General features: G+C 42.9%; 1 protein-coding gene and 1 pseudogene across 2 annotated transcripts in view; both read right to left on the reverse strand.

Annotated features, from left to right (window-relative positions):
* Positions 1–16,724, reverse strand: part of COL4A6 (collagen type IV alpha 6 chain) — a gene marked incomplete at its 5' end in the record, with an annotated part of 504,285 nt that overhangs the window by 219,101 nt on the left and 268,460 nt on the right. The window lies entirely within an intron of this gene.
* Positions 4,118–5,261, reverse strand: LOC308239445 (sorting nexin-15-like; annotated as a pseudogene). The gene has a single exon. The product of its transcript is annotated as a sorting nexin-15-like (transcript).

Consider the following 16,724-nt stretch of genomic DNA (forward strand, 5'->3'; position numbering starts at 1 on the left):
GGAAAATAAATGGGACTACATGAAAATAATAAGCTTCTGCACAGAAAAAAAAAAAAAAACATTAGCAAAACAACAAGAAATCCCACTGCATGGGAGAACCTATTTGCCAATGTTATCTCCAATAAGGGTTTAATCTCCAACATTTACAGGGAACTCTTACAACTTAACAAAAGGAACATAACCAACCCAATGAAAAAAATGGGCAAAGGACCTAAATAGATACTTTTCAAAAGAGGACATTCAGAAAGCCAAGAGACATATGAAAACATGCTCAAAGTCATTAATCATCTGAGAGATGCAAATCAAAACAACAATGAGGTACCACCTCACACCTGTCAGAATGACTATCATCAACAAATCAACAAAGGACAAGTGCTGGAGAGGATGTGGAGAAAAGGAACCCTCCTTCACTGTTGGTGGGAATGCAGACTGGTGCAGCCACTGTGCAAAACAGTATGGCATTTCCTCAAAAAATTAAAAATGGAACTGTCATTTGACCCAGTAATACCACTTCTAGGAATATATCCCAAGAAATCAGAAACAGCAATCAGAAAGGATATATGCACCCCTATGTTCATAGCAGCACAATTTACAATAGCTAAGATTTGGAAACAGCCTAAATGCCCATCAGCAGATTAGTGGATTAGAAAACTGTGGTACATCTACACAATGGAATACTGTGCTGCTATAAAAAAGAATGAATTCTTACCATTTGCAACAGCATGGATGGAATTGGAGAGCATTATGCTAAGTGAAATAAGCCAGACAGTGAAAGAAAATTATCACAGGATCTCACTCATTTATGGATAATAAAAAACATTATAAATTGATGAACAAAAATAGATACAGAGGCAGAGAAGCATCGAATAGACTATCAGCGGGTAGGCTGGGGAGGGTTAAGCAGGGGGAGGTAAGAGATCAACCGAAGGACTTATATACATGCATATAAGCATAACCAATGGATGAAAGACATTAAGAGGTGGGTGAGGGCATGTGCTGGCGGGTAGAGGAGGCTGGGGAAAGATCAATTGGGGGAAAAAGGAGACATATGTACTACTATTTGTAATACTTTAAACAATAAAAAGTAGGTGTTTAGTAAATATTTGTTATGTACTTGTTTTCTCAAAGGGAATGTTAGCCCTGTGGTATCAGTACCTTAAAATGAACATCCTCATTTGGCCATAGGTCCTCTAAAATTCCGAGAGGAAGGCAAATCTCAAATACTATCATTTTATTCTCATCAATATCTACAGCTGACCACTGTGTAATCTGACATTCTGATTACAGGGAATGGCAGGACACAGTGCTTTATAGCTGGAGTCCTTTAAAAAACACATTAAAATCTACAATGACAATCATACAAAGTAACAAGAACATATTAGAGGCTTCCAAGAAAAAGAGGTCTGGAGAGGAAGATAGAGCTTCTTTATTATTTCTTTTTAAAGAATATGTTTTAAAATTTTTTATTGATGAGAGAAAGAGAGAGAGAGAGAGAGAGTTGTTGTTCCACTTATTTATGCATTCATTGGTTGCTTCTTATATGTGCCCTGACTAGGGATCGAACCTTTGACCTTGGTGTATCGGGACAGCACTCTAACCAACTGAGCTCCCCAGCCAGGGCTGATAGAGCCTCTTTAATCGAGAGTGCTGGGCAAGGAAGATTGTTAGATACTAATTTTCTCTTTGAAAAGATGTTTGGGTTATACAAGACAACATCTGAAGAAGAGCTGCACTTGAGAAATGTGAGTGAGATGAAGAAGTCCAAAATGCAGAACCAGAAAGAATTGTAACATGTTCAATAGGTTTAGTGTTATATTTATTGATTTGCTAATACTAGTACTGCTCTATTGCCTTGCTTGACTAGTAGAGGACAAGTAGCTCTTGTGCTTTAGGTTTAATCCACTAAAAAGAAAGATACAAAGACATAAAGCTGAATTGTCCTTTTGAATATTACTGGGTGAAATTCCCAAGAAAATTTTTCTTAAAGACCACAGAAAAACTCTTTGATTTGCCTCATTTGGGGTAAATCACGATTTGGATCCAAACACTTTAGAGATCTGGAGCCAATCAATTCAAAGGATGTTATGTTTTCAAAATAATTAAAAGAGGGGTCAGAAAGACAGGCACACAGGTAGCAAAAGTTTGCAATTTACAGTCATTGATGGTCATGTATTCACTCTGATCTTTTGATAGTCATGGTCAGTGAGAGGTTAGTTAAAATAAATGGAACAAAATTCTAGTTTTCAGAGCTCATAAAGCATGGAGATTCAAACAAATCTCCACACCTAACAAAGGTTTACTTCTCACCTTCACCTGGAAAACAACTTAACCTCTTCATATCCATTTCAAATTGGGTGAGAACACCAACCCAAGCCAATGAGTTATCTTCCCTTTACATCAAGGCTCCACCCCTACCCTCCATTGTATCCAAACAGCAAGGTCTCACTGAAAAAAAATGGTACCTGAAAAATAGAATTTTGTCAAGTCAAAATCATCTGTTCTTTCCCATGTGGCCCAGATGGTATATACTCTGGGTCTACTGAATGCCTAATGAGAAGTCAAATTAGGCAGGATACAGAAGTAAGTGACTGTGTTCACTGAATTTACTCCATTGTAACTTTTATGGACAGATTCATATTAGCAGAACCCAAAGGGAAAGAGTCTTTGCTTGAGGTCACAATCTGTCCAAATCAGCATTTAAGTTGCATCCCAACCTCTTCCACCAAAGCAATTCTCTAGGTTGTTAGTTTGCTGTACAAAACCCCTATGATTTTTTTAAATCTTTATTGTTAAATGTATTACATATGTACCCTTTTTTTCTCCCATTGATCCCTTATAGCCTATCTCTACCCCTACAAAATCCCTATAAATGGTATACTTTAAAAATCACTATTATTTGATGTAAAGAATACTGATGGTGGTGATACTAATAATAGAGAACAGTGTGATTACAGGAGGCAAAAGCTTATATGGGGGCAGGGGGAAGCAGACATGTAATACTGCAGTGTCTGAGCAAAGGTTGTTAAAGCAACCAAAGCCATTAGCAACTAGAAAATGCTTAGCCCTGAATTCCTACATATGTTTTGGTCTGATTTGTTTAAGACAGGATACAGAGATAGTGCAAATGCTCTGTTGGAATATTCAGTGAGCCAGCCATACACTTGGTTGGTATCTTGAAAAACAAAATGCCATTTTTCAGCAATACTTTCTTGTCTGACTAAAACAGATTAATTGCGTGTCCACCTACAATCTCTTAAAAATTGTGGCATCCACTTTGGCATTATGAGAGCAACCATACCCCCAGAAATACTGTTTAAATTGATCAACAAGTGTAATAACCAAGGTATTTGAGATTTAGGAACTGTTGTATGGCCAACCAAAAGAAAATCTGGGTAGGAGTTACATGGTCTGTAGAAAAGATTGCATCTACCATGTGCCAATTTTTTTTCTTCACCATGGAGAAGGGATTAGGATTCCAGAGCATGTGATAGGGATTTCCTCATAAAAGCTGTTTTCAGCTGCAGGTGTTGTAATTTTATTAGGAAAGAAAGTTAGCTGTTTCAGGACTAGGGCATAAACACATTGAATGACCCTGGTTTTTTGGCCAGGATAAACATAGGCATAAGTTAAACAAAATGTTAAACTCCAACTCTAGCTTGGTGTCATTGATTGGGGAAATGGAGCAACTCTGGCAGGTTGAGATAAACTCAAAAGTATATGGAGGTATGAGGGCTGAAAGTCAAACAACACCAAAAAATTAGACAGATTTTTAATTTTTGACAACCAAAAACACTGAGGTGCAATCTCATTATTTTTGTGTGTGTTTTAATAACATTGTATTTTTAGATACTTAAATTTCATATCATTTTCAACAGCCACAGGACATCATTCTTTTGATTTTTTTTCAACTATTAAAAAAGGATAAAACCATTCCAGCTCATGGACCTTACAAATAAAGGTAGTGGGCCAGATTTGGCTGCAGGCCACAGTTTGCAGACCCCTGTTCTAAGTGGAAAAACAGAGAATTTAATGACCAGACCTATTACTCACACAGCAAGATAGAGTCAGGCAGGGATAGAAGTGTGAGTCCCTGATTTCACAGGAGTGGTCAGAGAGCTTAGAAGTCATTATTTTTCTCATTCTTGGTCCATTTACATACAGAAATGGCCTCTGGAATTACAAGACCTGGAGATAGGGCCAGGCCCCAGGGAAAGAAGTGAGTGGCTGATAGTGCTGGGGCACCTGTCCTGGGGAAGTGTCCACTCCCTCCCAGGGTGGGACTTTGTATAAGGTGCATGTGCAGGATTTCCTCTACCCACTTAGGTACTCGGCTGCTTTCTTTACACCTTCTCAGTGGGCATACGATTTGTTACCAGGAACTCCCCGAAGCAGGATGTGCACACCTCCTGGTTACCCTGCAGAGCTGAAGGGTAGTCACCTACATTCTGATCCTGCAGGGCCTGAGTGATGAGCACTGTGGCTTGGCTCAGGTAGGCAGGCTTGGCCCTCCTTCCTCATCATCTTCCTCCTCCTGGCTTCCAGGGTTCCTGGTCCAGACTCTCAGACTGCCTCCATTGTTGCCAGGTCACCTATGTGGATAGGATTGGGGCCTTTGACCCCTTCCTTGGAGAAAGGGTCAAAGAAGGCAAGCTCATCTCAATGAGACAGGAGAACTAGACACCTCCTTAGTGCTCCCACAGTTAAAGAAAATATCCAGGTTCTCCTGAGAAGGACTGGATGGCAGGATGTCTGCTGACACCTCCAACTTATCAAGGCCCCTTTTCTCTGCAGAGAGTGTGGGGCAACCAGTAAGCATCAGGTGGCATCTGGGGGGCAGTGTGGGGAATAGAGGGGGGTGGCAGAATATGTAAGTCTCTGGATACTTTGGAGGGCCATATCACTTCCCCACCACAGAAGAACTTGAGTTGAGGGCTGCTGTTGAGTGCAGAGATATGCACAGTAAAGTGAAGTAAGTTCTCTTCCTGCTTTCACAGCTCCTCAATCACAGAGGCTTCGAATCTGCCAAACACCTGAGCCCTGGGGGAACTCCTCCAGGTGGTGGTTTCAGTGTGTGTAGGCCAGGTCTCTGTGCAACTTGCAGAAGTCACTGTACTACTTCCAGACCACCACCTTTTTTGACATCCTCTGGGTCCCTCTTTGAGATGGACTGTGCAGTCGGTCATTTTGTACTCAGTGTAGCCCTTGGAGTGGGTCCAAGGATCAGAGACTATGTAGTGACACAAGAAGTTGTCCCTTGTCATGGCAACCTAGCCAGGGCAGAGCTAACCACTAGCCAGTCTCACTATTTTTAAGCTGGAAGCCATAATGTTATTCAAACTGGATCAGAACCTCTCCTGCATTGATATGGGTTTCAACTTGAAAAGTGATGGCTACTTGTTCCCCTATTTTAATTCTCCCATTTTTTGCTAAGTGATAAATCTGACATTTTAGCTGGGCACCTAGCCACACTGAATAAAAACTACAATTCTTGTTCTCAATTTCAGATGAGTATGACCCTGAAACTAAATTCTGGCCTGTGGAATATGAGGGAAAGTGATGTCATGTGATAGAATTTTAAGTGTCTTTAAATGGAGGGACATACTGTTTTCACCTAGTTTCCAATCCTTCCAGTTGGAATAAACATATGATGGCTGGAGCTAGAGCAGCCATTTTGCACCATAAATTGGAAATTATATGTTGAGAATGATAGAGCAACAAGACCTAAGGAACCTTGTTATCATGGAGCTGCCATAAAAGTCTCAACTGCCTACATTGACTTTTATATCATCTCAGGCATTGAGTTTTTCATTTCTAGAAGTTCTATTTGGGAATTTTTAATGTTTTTCATGTCTTACTTAACATGTTCAATCTTTCCTCTAGCTTCTTAAACATTTGGAAAACAGTTAAATAACGTTTGGAAGTCTTTGTCCACTAATCCTATAATCTGTATTATTTCTGAGTTGGTTTTGATTGATTTTTTTCCTTATTATTTCTTTCCTTCTTCTTTTGAATGCCTAGTAGTTTTCAATTGGATGTCCTATGTGAATTTTATCTTATTGGATAATGGATATTTTGTATTTCTATAAATAGTCTTGGGCTTTTTCTGGAACACAGTTAAATTACTTGCAAACAGTGTGGTCTTTTCAAGGCTTTTAAAAAATCTTTATTGTTGGAAGTATTACATATGTCCCCATTTCCCCCCCCCCACCCCGCTATTGACTTATTCTAGTCTGCTCCTGTCCCCTGTTTCAGGCCTTCACCACCCTATTGTCTGTGTCTATGGGTCACGCATATATGCATACAAGTTCTTTGGTTAATATCTTCCCATTCACCCACCCTCCCCTGCATTCCCTCTGAGGTTCCACAGTGTGTTCCATGCTTCTAAGTCTCTGGATCTATTTTGTTCATCAGTTTATTTTGTTCATTACATTCCACATATGAGTGAGATCCTGTGATACTTACTAGTATCTTTCTCTGACTGGCTTATTTCATTTAACAGGTCAATCCATGCTGTTGCAAATGGTAAGAGTTCTTTCTTTTTTATAGCTACATAGCATTGCATTATGTAAATGACCTATAGCTTTTTTATTCACTCATCTGCTGATGGGCACTTGGGCTGTTTCCAGATCTTAGCTTTGTAAATTGCGCTGTTATGAACACAGGGGTGCATATATTCTTTCTGACTGGTGTTTCTGATTTCTTAGGATATATTCCTCAAAGTGGGATCTCTGGGTTAAATGGGAGTTCCATTTTTAATTTTTTGAGGAAACTCCATGCTGTTTTCCACAGTGGCTGCAACAATGTGCATTCCCACCAGCCGTGTACTAGGGTTCCCTTTTCTCCACATCCTTGCCAACACCTGTTGTTTGTTGATTTGTTGATGATAGCCATTCTGACAGGTGTGAGGTGATACCACATTGTCGTTTTGATTTGTATCTTTCAGATGATTAGTGACTTTGAGAATTTTTTCATATGTCTCTTGGCCTTCTGTATGTCCACTTTGGAGAAGTATCTATTTAAGTTCTTTGCCCATTTTTAAATTATATTGTATTGTATGTCTTCCTTTTATTAAGTTGCCTGAGTTCCCTATATATTTTGGAAATTAACCCCTCATCAGATGTATCATTGGCAAATATGTTCTTCCATACAGTGGGCTCTCTTTTTATTTTGTTGATAGTTTCTTTTGCTATGAAGAAGCTTTGTATTTTGATGTAGTCCCATTTATTTTCTCCTTAGTTTCCTTTGCCCTAGGAGATGTATCGGTAAACATATTGCTATGAGAGATGTCTGAGATTTTGCTGCGTATGGTTTCTTCTAAGCTTTTTATGATTTCACCACTAACATTTAAGTCTTTTATCCATTTTGAGTTTATTCTTCTGCATGGTGTAAGTTGGTGGTTTAGTTTGATTTTTTTTTTTGCATGTATGTGTCCAATTTTCCCAACACCATTTATTGAAGAGACTGTCTTGACTCCATTATATGCTCTTGTCTCCTTCGTCAAATATTAATTGAGCATAATGGCTTGGGTTGATTTCTGGGTTCTCTGTTCTGTTCCATTGATCTATATGCCTGTTTTTGTGCCAGTACCAGACTGTTCTGAGTACAGTGGCTTTGTAGTATAACTTGATATATGGTATTGTGATCCCTTCAACTTTGTTCTTCTTTCTCAAGATTGCTGTGGCTATTTGGGGTGTTTTTTTTTTTTTTTTGGTTCCATATACATTTTTGGAGAGTTTTTTTCTAGACCTGTGAAATATGTTGTTGGTATTTTAATAGGGATTGCATTGACTATAGATTGCTTTGGGTGGTATGGACGTTTTAATGATGTTGATTCTACCAATTCAAGGCTTGTTTTTAAATTCATTAGGCAAATCTAGAGCAGCTTTGAATGTAGGACTAATTTGGCACCACTATTGAAGCAAGACCTTTTGAGTACTCTGATGATCTGTGAATTGAGATTTTCAATTTTGGCTAGTAGGAACCGGCTATTCCTTATGTGATCTCTGAGGAGTTTTTCTTCCTGCTCATTTTGGGTGGTACTTTTCCTGGTCTTATATACATGTGTTGATTAAAATTCAGCAGAAGATTCAAGGAGAATTCTGCAGATCTCCAGAGTTCTCTTTCTGTTGCAGCTCTTTGCCTCAGTACTCTGTCTTACAAATTTTAGCTGCCTTGGTTTTCCCACCTTCTCGCTCCTTCTCCTAATCCACCTGGCCCGACCTAGGTTTCTGCTCCCTGCATCACTGCCTGGGACCTCTCTCCAGGCAGTAAACTGGGATAATCCTAAGGCTCACCTTGTTTCTTTCCTACCTCTCAGAGATCACTGTTTTTGTTGCCTGATTTACAATGTCTGAAGACTATTGTTTTCACTTGCTTCAGGCAAGAGGGTAAATCCAGTCCCTGATACTCCATCTTGGCTAGAACAATGGGTTTTTACACCAGAGAGAAATAAATGGCTGTATTGTCTAACCCACTATTATTTTGCATTTTCTGTCATTTGCAACCAGCCTAATCCTAACAAATATAGAGCCAATCCTTGATTTATTCAGAGCAGTTTCTGACTTTAATATAGAGAAGCTAATATTTTTAGAATAACCAGAGACTTGATTAGCATCCAAGTAAAGTCAAATACCTGGATGAAAACTGAAAGCTCTGTCGTTTCCTAAGAGAAGAGTGGTGCTTAAGCAGCCAAATCAATTCCAGTGGTGCCAGTTGACATAATAAAGTAAAATTTTTGCTTAGTGAGGTTATTTTTTCATTCATTCAGACAAAACAATTGGAGAGAAGCTTATTCAATAAACTTTCCTTGGACACTTACTGTAGTCTAAGCAGCTATATTCTAGGGATATAAATATGTTTAGGCTGGGACAGAAGTCTTTATCAGCAGTTCACAAGTTAGATAAGAAACCCCTTATTTAGAATAGCTCATAAATTTGGCTAAGAGGCTTAGTGCCAACTTTTTAAAAATATATAAATATCATCTTCTATTTTTTCTTTTATTTAGGGAAAATGCCTTTTCAACCCATGGTTTCTCAGTGAACCATATAAATTATGCTTTCAGTAATAAAGTAATTTATACTTTCAGCATAAAGTAGTTTCTCCTGGAATAGGATATTCACACAAACTGAAAGTTTTACTAGTATCAATGTAGTGGAGAAATAAGTTGGACACCACCCTAACCACATGATTAAGGTGAACATTACCAATAATGAAAAAAATGACATCATGTTCCTACTGTTGGGAGGCACTGGGAAGGACATAGCATTGTAGGAAAAAAAAAACACACACGTTTAACCTTAATGCATTAATGAGAAATAATCAGACAAATCCAACTGAGACATATTCTGCAAAACAACTGGCGTGAACTCTTAAAAATATTGGTCATAAAGAAAAACAAAAGAAAAGATGGGATCTGGGGTTCTAGATTAAAGGAAACCAAAGAGACTGATAACTAAATGCAATGCATAGTATTTTATTAGATTTTACATTAAAAATACCCAAAGCTATAAGGACATTTTTGAAACATTTGCGAAGTTTGAATGTAGACATTATATCTATAAATTAGAGGCCCGGTGCATGAATTCATGCATGGATGGGATCCCTCAGGGTGGCCTGAGATTGGGCCCCAGCTCCTGCCCCCAAACTCGCATCCCTGCAGCCCCGCCTGGCACCCCATCTTGGCCTGGTGTTGCCCCCTCACCTGCTCCACCATCTCGCCTGCAGGGCAATCAATTGGTGCCAGGCCCCTCGCCCAGCTCCCTCAGTGCCTGGAAGCCAGGCAGCAGCCCCGCCCCCTGCTGTCGCCACTGGTCGCCAACTGTGGGGCAATTGGCTGGGCGATCACGCCCCCACTAGTACCCGCCTTGCCTTGGCACCGTCTGCTCACCTGCTCCACCATCCCATCGTGGTCCTGCTCTCGTTGGGGCCCATCAGGGCCGGCAGTGCCTCCACTGCCCCCCGCTGCCAGCGCCAATGTTCCACGTCACCGATGCCCACCATGTTCTGCGCCACCCCCCTAGTGGTCAATGCACGTCATAGTGAGCAGTCAAACTCCTGGTCTCCCGGTTGAACGACTGCCCGAGGGGACAATTTGCATATTAGGTTTTTATTATATAGGACTAGAGGCCCGGTGCACAAAATTCATGCATGGGGGGGTCCCCTCAGCCCAGCCTGCACCCTCTCCAATCCGGGACCCCTTGGGGGATGTCTGACTGCCAGTTTAGCTGGGCCTAAACCAGTAGTCGGACATCCCTCTCACAATCCAGAACCACTGGCTCCTAACTGCTCACTTGCCTGCCTGCCTGATCGCACCTAATTGACCCCCATGCTGGCCTGGTCACCCCCAACTTCTCCCCTGCAGGTGTAGTCACCCCCAACTGCCCCCCCCACCCACCGGCCTGGTTGCCCCTTAGTGCCCCCCCCCCGTCGGCCTGGTCACGCCTTACTGCACCCCCTGCAGGGGTGGTTGCCCCCAACAGCCCCCCACCAACCTGGTCGCCCCTCACTGCCCTCCCATGCCAGTCAGGTCACCCTCAACTGCCCCCCCCCTGCGGGCCTGGTAGTCCCATGCAGCATGCTGCTCAGTTGTTTGGTCACCCTTCGCTAACCCCCTGCCGGCCTGGTCGCCCCACACAGTCTGCTGCTCAGTCGTTTAGTGATCCCTCACTAACCCCCCTGTAAGCCTGGTTGCCCCACACAGCCTGTTCGGTCATCCGTTTGGTTGTTTTGGATGCAATGGTCATTTATATATATATATATATATATATATATATATATATATATATATATATATATAGAGAGAGAGAGAGAGAGAGAGAGAGAGAGAGAGAGAGAGAGAGACTAGAGGCCTGGTGCACAAAATTCGTGAATGGGGGGTGTGTCCCTCAGCCCAGCCTGAACCCTGTCCAATCTGGGACCCCTTGGGGGATGTCTGACTGCTAGTAGGATCGGGCCTAAACGGGCAGTCGGACATCCCTCTCACAATCCAGGACTGCTGGCTCTCAACTGCTCACCTACCTGTCTGCCTGATTGCCCCTAACTGCTTCTGCCTGCCAGCCTGATCACCCCAAACCACACCCCTGCCAGCCTGATCGACGCCTAATTGCTCCCTTGCTGGCCCGATTGCCCCCGACTGCCCTCCCCTGCTGGCCCGGTCACCCCTAACTGCCCTCCCTTGCCAGACTGGTTGCCCCTAACTGCCCTCCCCTGCTGGCCTGGCCCCCCACAACTGCTCTCCCCTGCAGGCCTATTCCCCCCAACTGCCCTCCCTTGCAGGCCTGGTCCCTCCCAACTGCCCTTCCCTGCTGGCCTGATCGCCCACAACTGCCCTCCCCTGCTGGCCATCTTGTGGTGGCCATCTTGTGACCACATGGGGGTGGCCATCTTGTGTGTTGGAGTATGGTCAATTTGCATATTACCTCTTTATTATATAGGATTATATAGGATTGTATCAGTGTTATACTTACTGAGTGTGTTGACTATACTGTAGTTATATAGGAGAATGCCCCTTTATTCAGAAGATTCTCACTCAAGTATTTAGGGGTGAAGAGTCAAAGTATCTGAAATTAACTTTCAAATAGTTCATAAAAATAAAGTAATAAAACAAATATGAACAATATTAAGAATTCATATATATAGGTGAAGGGTATTTATGGATGCTTATTGTTCTACTATAGACCCAGTGCATGAAATTCATGCCCCGAGGTGTGGGAGTTCCCTCAGCCCGGCCTGCGCCCTCTCACAGTCCAGGAGCCCTTGCCAACCGTGAGCCAGCTTCTGGCTGAGTGGTACTCCCCCTGTGGGAGCGCACTGACCACCAGGGGGCAGCTACTGCATTGAGGGTCTGCTCCCTGGTGGTCAGTGTGCATCATAGCGACTGGTCATTCTGCTGTTCAGTTGATTTGCATATTAGCTTTTTATTATATAGGATTCTTCTAACTTTTCTGAAGATTTGGAAATGTTTAAAATTGAAAGTGGGTGTGAAAATGAAAAGCTTGTGACAAGTACAACAAAGTTTCTTTAATCCCTATTATAGATGTTACCTTTGGCTTTACTGAGAGGTTTCATGGGAGGCCAGACCAGGACTTGCAGGCAGTAACCGGAAGCTTATCTGTTCCTCTGAGCCTTTCTTTAAGTTGTCCCATAGTCTGGAATATCCTAAACCATTACTTTGCATACCATCTCCCTCCCTTTTTCATTTATTAAAACCATGCTCCCTGAATAATGTCCATACTTTAATTCTCACTGAATTTATATAAACTTAAGAAAACAACTGAGTCAAAGTTAGTATTCTGCTTCTAGTGGTGTGTTGGAACTGGTATACACTGGCTTGTACTGGCTAGCACTGGTTTACAGTAGCCCATCATATTGGTAGTTTGAAATCAGCCCTAGCAGAAGTATTTACAACATGGATACCTGTGCATGCTACAGGGCCCCTCTCACCCCTCTCCCAGAGCCAGTGGTTAAACATTTACCAGAACACTACTGAGTTTAATTCTTAACCTGTGAGAGGTGTCATTCAGACCTTATAACTGTTTTACAGCCTTTCCAAAGGATCCTGAAATCATCTGAGAACTGCTAACTAAATATCTATAATAATAAAAGCATAATATGTTAGACTGGACAGTGGAAAGACCTTCTGGACAACCTTCCAGATGAAGCCAGGGCTGTGAGGGCTGAGTCCCTTGCATGAATTTCATGCATCGGGCCTCTAGTCCCATATAATGTTCCTTGGTAGCTGCTATTTAGTCCAAGAGTAGGCTTTGACTATACTGAATATGTAGGTAGGAAAAAGGTAATTTACAGTAAAAAGAAAAAAATAAAAGTTAGCTATACCCTTATCAAAAAGGCTTTTTACTGGGTGGCAACTTAATGAAGTGGAAAAGAGTGCTGGACCAAGAGACAAATAGCCCTATCACTTAGTGACTAAATTTAACCAAGGCAATTAACCTCTCTGAGCCACAATTTTCTCATCTGTAAAATGGGAGCATTAATAGAAGTACTTATCTCACAGAGTTGTTATTAGGTGGTGTGGTATTTTCTAATTGAGACAAGAAATCAATCACATATAACCATCAGTGCTAATTTTTAATGAGTATTTACTAATTTATTTAGACATATAATCTTACTTAGACTTTACCACAATTCTATAAATTTGGACTTATTAATACTCCCCTGATCTTAGAACTGTGTCCAAAGCAATGTAGTATGTACCCAATAAAAGTTTATTTTTACTGTAATCCCTTGTGTTTGTGAATAATTGAATTTAGTCTGCATAACAACATGGTGAACAAGCAAGGTAAGTGTATATAGCCTTAACTAAGCCTTAAATTATCTTAATAAACAGCAGAGCAGGAAGAATAATTACACCCTTTGAACTCGCAGTTTAGTCTCTGCTTCTTGAGTTACTTTGCTTATGATACTACCTATTTCCCAGGCTCCATTTTCTTGAGTCGGGGTGACCAACTCATATCAGTTTGCACAAGAATTTTCGTTTTAATTGTGTCTTGGGAAACTCCTTAGTACTAGGTAAATCAGGATAATTGATCACCTAATTTGAGATTACCTTCCCATACACAGAACACACTCAGGAATCTTCCTAAGAAAATGTATCTGGCTCTGCTACCCAACTGTCACCTCATTCCTTCAGGTCTCATTAACAGCTTATTTAAGAATACTTTCTTTTTTTCATTGATGAGAGAGAGAGAGAGAGAGAGAGAGAGAGAGAGAGAGAGAGAGAGAGAAATATAACAAAAAACATAAACTGATGAACAAAAATGGATCCAGAGACAGAGAAACATTGATTAGACCATCAAACCTCAGAGGGAAGGTAGGGGAGGGTCAGAGTAAAGGGGAGAGATCAACCAAAGGACTTGTATGCATGCATATAAGTCTAACTAATAGACACAGACAACAAGGGGGTGAGGGCATGAGTGAGGGGGTTGGGGGGTAATGGGGGGGTAAGGACACATATATAATACCTTAATCAATAAAGAAATTAAAACAAAAGAAATATCAATGTGAGAGAAAAATATTGGTCAGTTGCAACCTACAACTTGGGCATGTGCTATGACCAGGAATCCAACCCATGATGTTTCGGCACTTGGGATGATGCTCTAACCAACTGAGCCACAACAGCCAGGGCAAGAATACTTTCTCATTTTTGTGGGCTCCTCTTCTTTTGCCTGTCCAACATTTCCCCCATAATTTTACAACTTGGTGATAGCCAATGGTAATTTTTAGTGTATGCTCTTTCAGTCTTTTTAAAAAGTTGAATATGTTCTGTTTAATGTGGAAATAAAGAATCTTTTTATTGAAAAAAAGTTGGCTATGTACTGTAATTATCATTACAAACTGTCATCATACTGTATAAATACTTGTTTCCCATAATTCTCATTTAACATTATATCATAAGAATTTTTCCAATTCATTAAACATTTTTAAAGAAATATCATGTTAATAACTATATGATATATGATATATGATATATGATAATAACACTGCAAGGGATATAATATATCTATACTAATAAAAGAGTAATATGCTAATTAGACCGGGGGACCTTCCGGAGACTTTCCGGACATCCTTCCGGACAAAGCCAGGGGCTTGGCGGGCCTGCAAGCCACCCCCAAATGGCCCTCAGCCCCTCACCCAGGCTGGCCACACCCCCCAGAGGGGAGCCTCACCCTGATGGGGGCGTGGCCAGCCTGAAAATGCCCTTAGCCCTTTGCTCAGGCTGGCAACACCCCCACAAAGACCCCCCCACCCCAATGGGGGCATGGTTGGCCTGCAAACCGCCCCAGCCCCTTGCCCAGGCCAGCCCCACCCCCCAAGGGGACCCCCACCCTGATCCGGGACCCCCTTCAGGGCAGACCAGCTGGCCCCCACCTGTGCACCAGGCCTCTATCTTCTATACTAATAAAAGGGTAATATGCTAATTAGACCCGGAGACCTTCTAAGAGACCTCCTGGATGTCCTTCCAGACAAAGCCATGGTGGCAGGGCTGAGGCAGAGGTGGTTAGTGGTGATAAGGCCAGAAGGGGAGTGCAGTTGGGGGCAAACAGGCCAGCAGAGGGGCAGTTGGAGGTGACAAGTCAGCAGGCAGAGTGGTTAGGGATGAACAGGCAGGCAGGCAGGTGAGTGGTTAGGAGCCAGCAGTCCTAGATTGTGAGAGGGATGTCCGACTGCCGAGGGACCCCCCCCCCCATGTACAAATTTCATGCACCGGACCACTAGTATATATATAAAATATCAATGTGCCTATATAATTGATTTCAGAGAGGATAAGAGAGACAGAAACATCAGTGATGAGAGAGAAATTGATTGGCTGCCTCCTGCATGCCCCATACTGGGAATAGAACCACGATCTTTTGGTTCATAGGTAGATTCTCAACCACTGAGTCACAGTGACCAGGCCATATATTGTTTTACTTAACCATTCCCCTATTATATGACATTTAGGCCTTTCCCATCCTATCTAATAAAAGAGTAATATGCAAATTAACCATAACTCCATTACACCCACAAGCCACGCCCACCAGCCAATCAGGAGCAAGTATGCAAATTAACCCAACCAAGATGGCTATGGCCACGGAGAGAGCAGGAGGGAGGCTTGGGATTACCCGGCAATGGAGGAAGCCAAGCTTTCCGCCTGCCCTGGCCAGCCCAGGCCTGCACTCCAGGCTACAAAGTTTCAATTATAGAAGATAAATAAATCCCAACAAAAATGGCAGCAGCCACAGAGCTGGAGAGAGCAGGAGGCTAGGGTTGCCCCGGCAATGGAGGAAGCCAAGTTTCCGCAGCCCTGGCCTGCCTTGGCCTCTGCTTAAGGCTACAAAGTTTCAATTATAGAAGATAAATAAATCCCAACAAAAATGGCTGTGGCCACGGAGCAAGCAGGAGGCTTGGCTCCACTCAAGGCTACAAAGTTTCAATTATAGAAGATAAATAAATCCCAGATACCAGGGCCTTTGCTTGGGTCACTGGGGGGCATGGCCGGCCTGCAAACCAACACAGGCCCCTCGCCCAGGCCACCCTATGCCCCAAAGGAACCCCCACCCTGATCCAGGACACCCTTCAGGGCAAACAAGCTGGCCCCCACCCATGCACCAGGTCTCTATCCTATCTAATAAAAGAGTAATATGCAAATTGACCATCACTCCAACACAAAAGATGGCTGACCCCATGTGGTCAAAGATGGCTTCCCCCATGTGGACACAATATGGCCATCACAAGATGGCCAGCAGGGGAGGGTAGTTGGGAGGAACCAGGCCTACAAGGGAGGGCAGTTGGGGGTGATCAAGCCTGCAGGGGAGGGCAGTTAAGGGTGACCAAGCCGGCAGAAGAGGGAAGTTGGGGGTGACTGGGCCTGCAGGGAAGGACAGTTGGGGGGGACACAGGCCTGCAGGGGAGAGCCCAGGCCTGCAGGGGAGGGCAGTTAGGGGTGACCAGGCCTGCAGGAGAGGGCAGTTGGGGCAAACAGGCTGGCAGGGGAGCAGTTAGGCATCAATCAGGCTGGCAGGGGAGTGGTTAGGGGGTGATCAGGCTGGCAGGCAGAAGCGGTTAGGGGCAATCAGGAAGGCAGGCAGGTGAGCAGTTAGGAGGCAGCAGTCCTGGATTGTGAGAGGGATGTCCGACTTCCCAGATTGAAGAGGGTGCAGGCTGGGCTGAGGGACACCACCGCCCCCCCCCCCCCGTGCATGAATTTTGGGCACCGGGCCTCTAGT

The sequence above is a fragment of the Plecotus auritus genome, assembly GCF_963455305.1.
Source record: "Plecotus auritus genome assembly, chromosome: X".
Lineage (NCBI taxonomy): Eukaryota > Metazoa > Chordata > Mammalia > Chiroptera > Vespertilionidae > Plecotus > Plecotus auritus.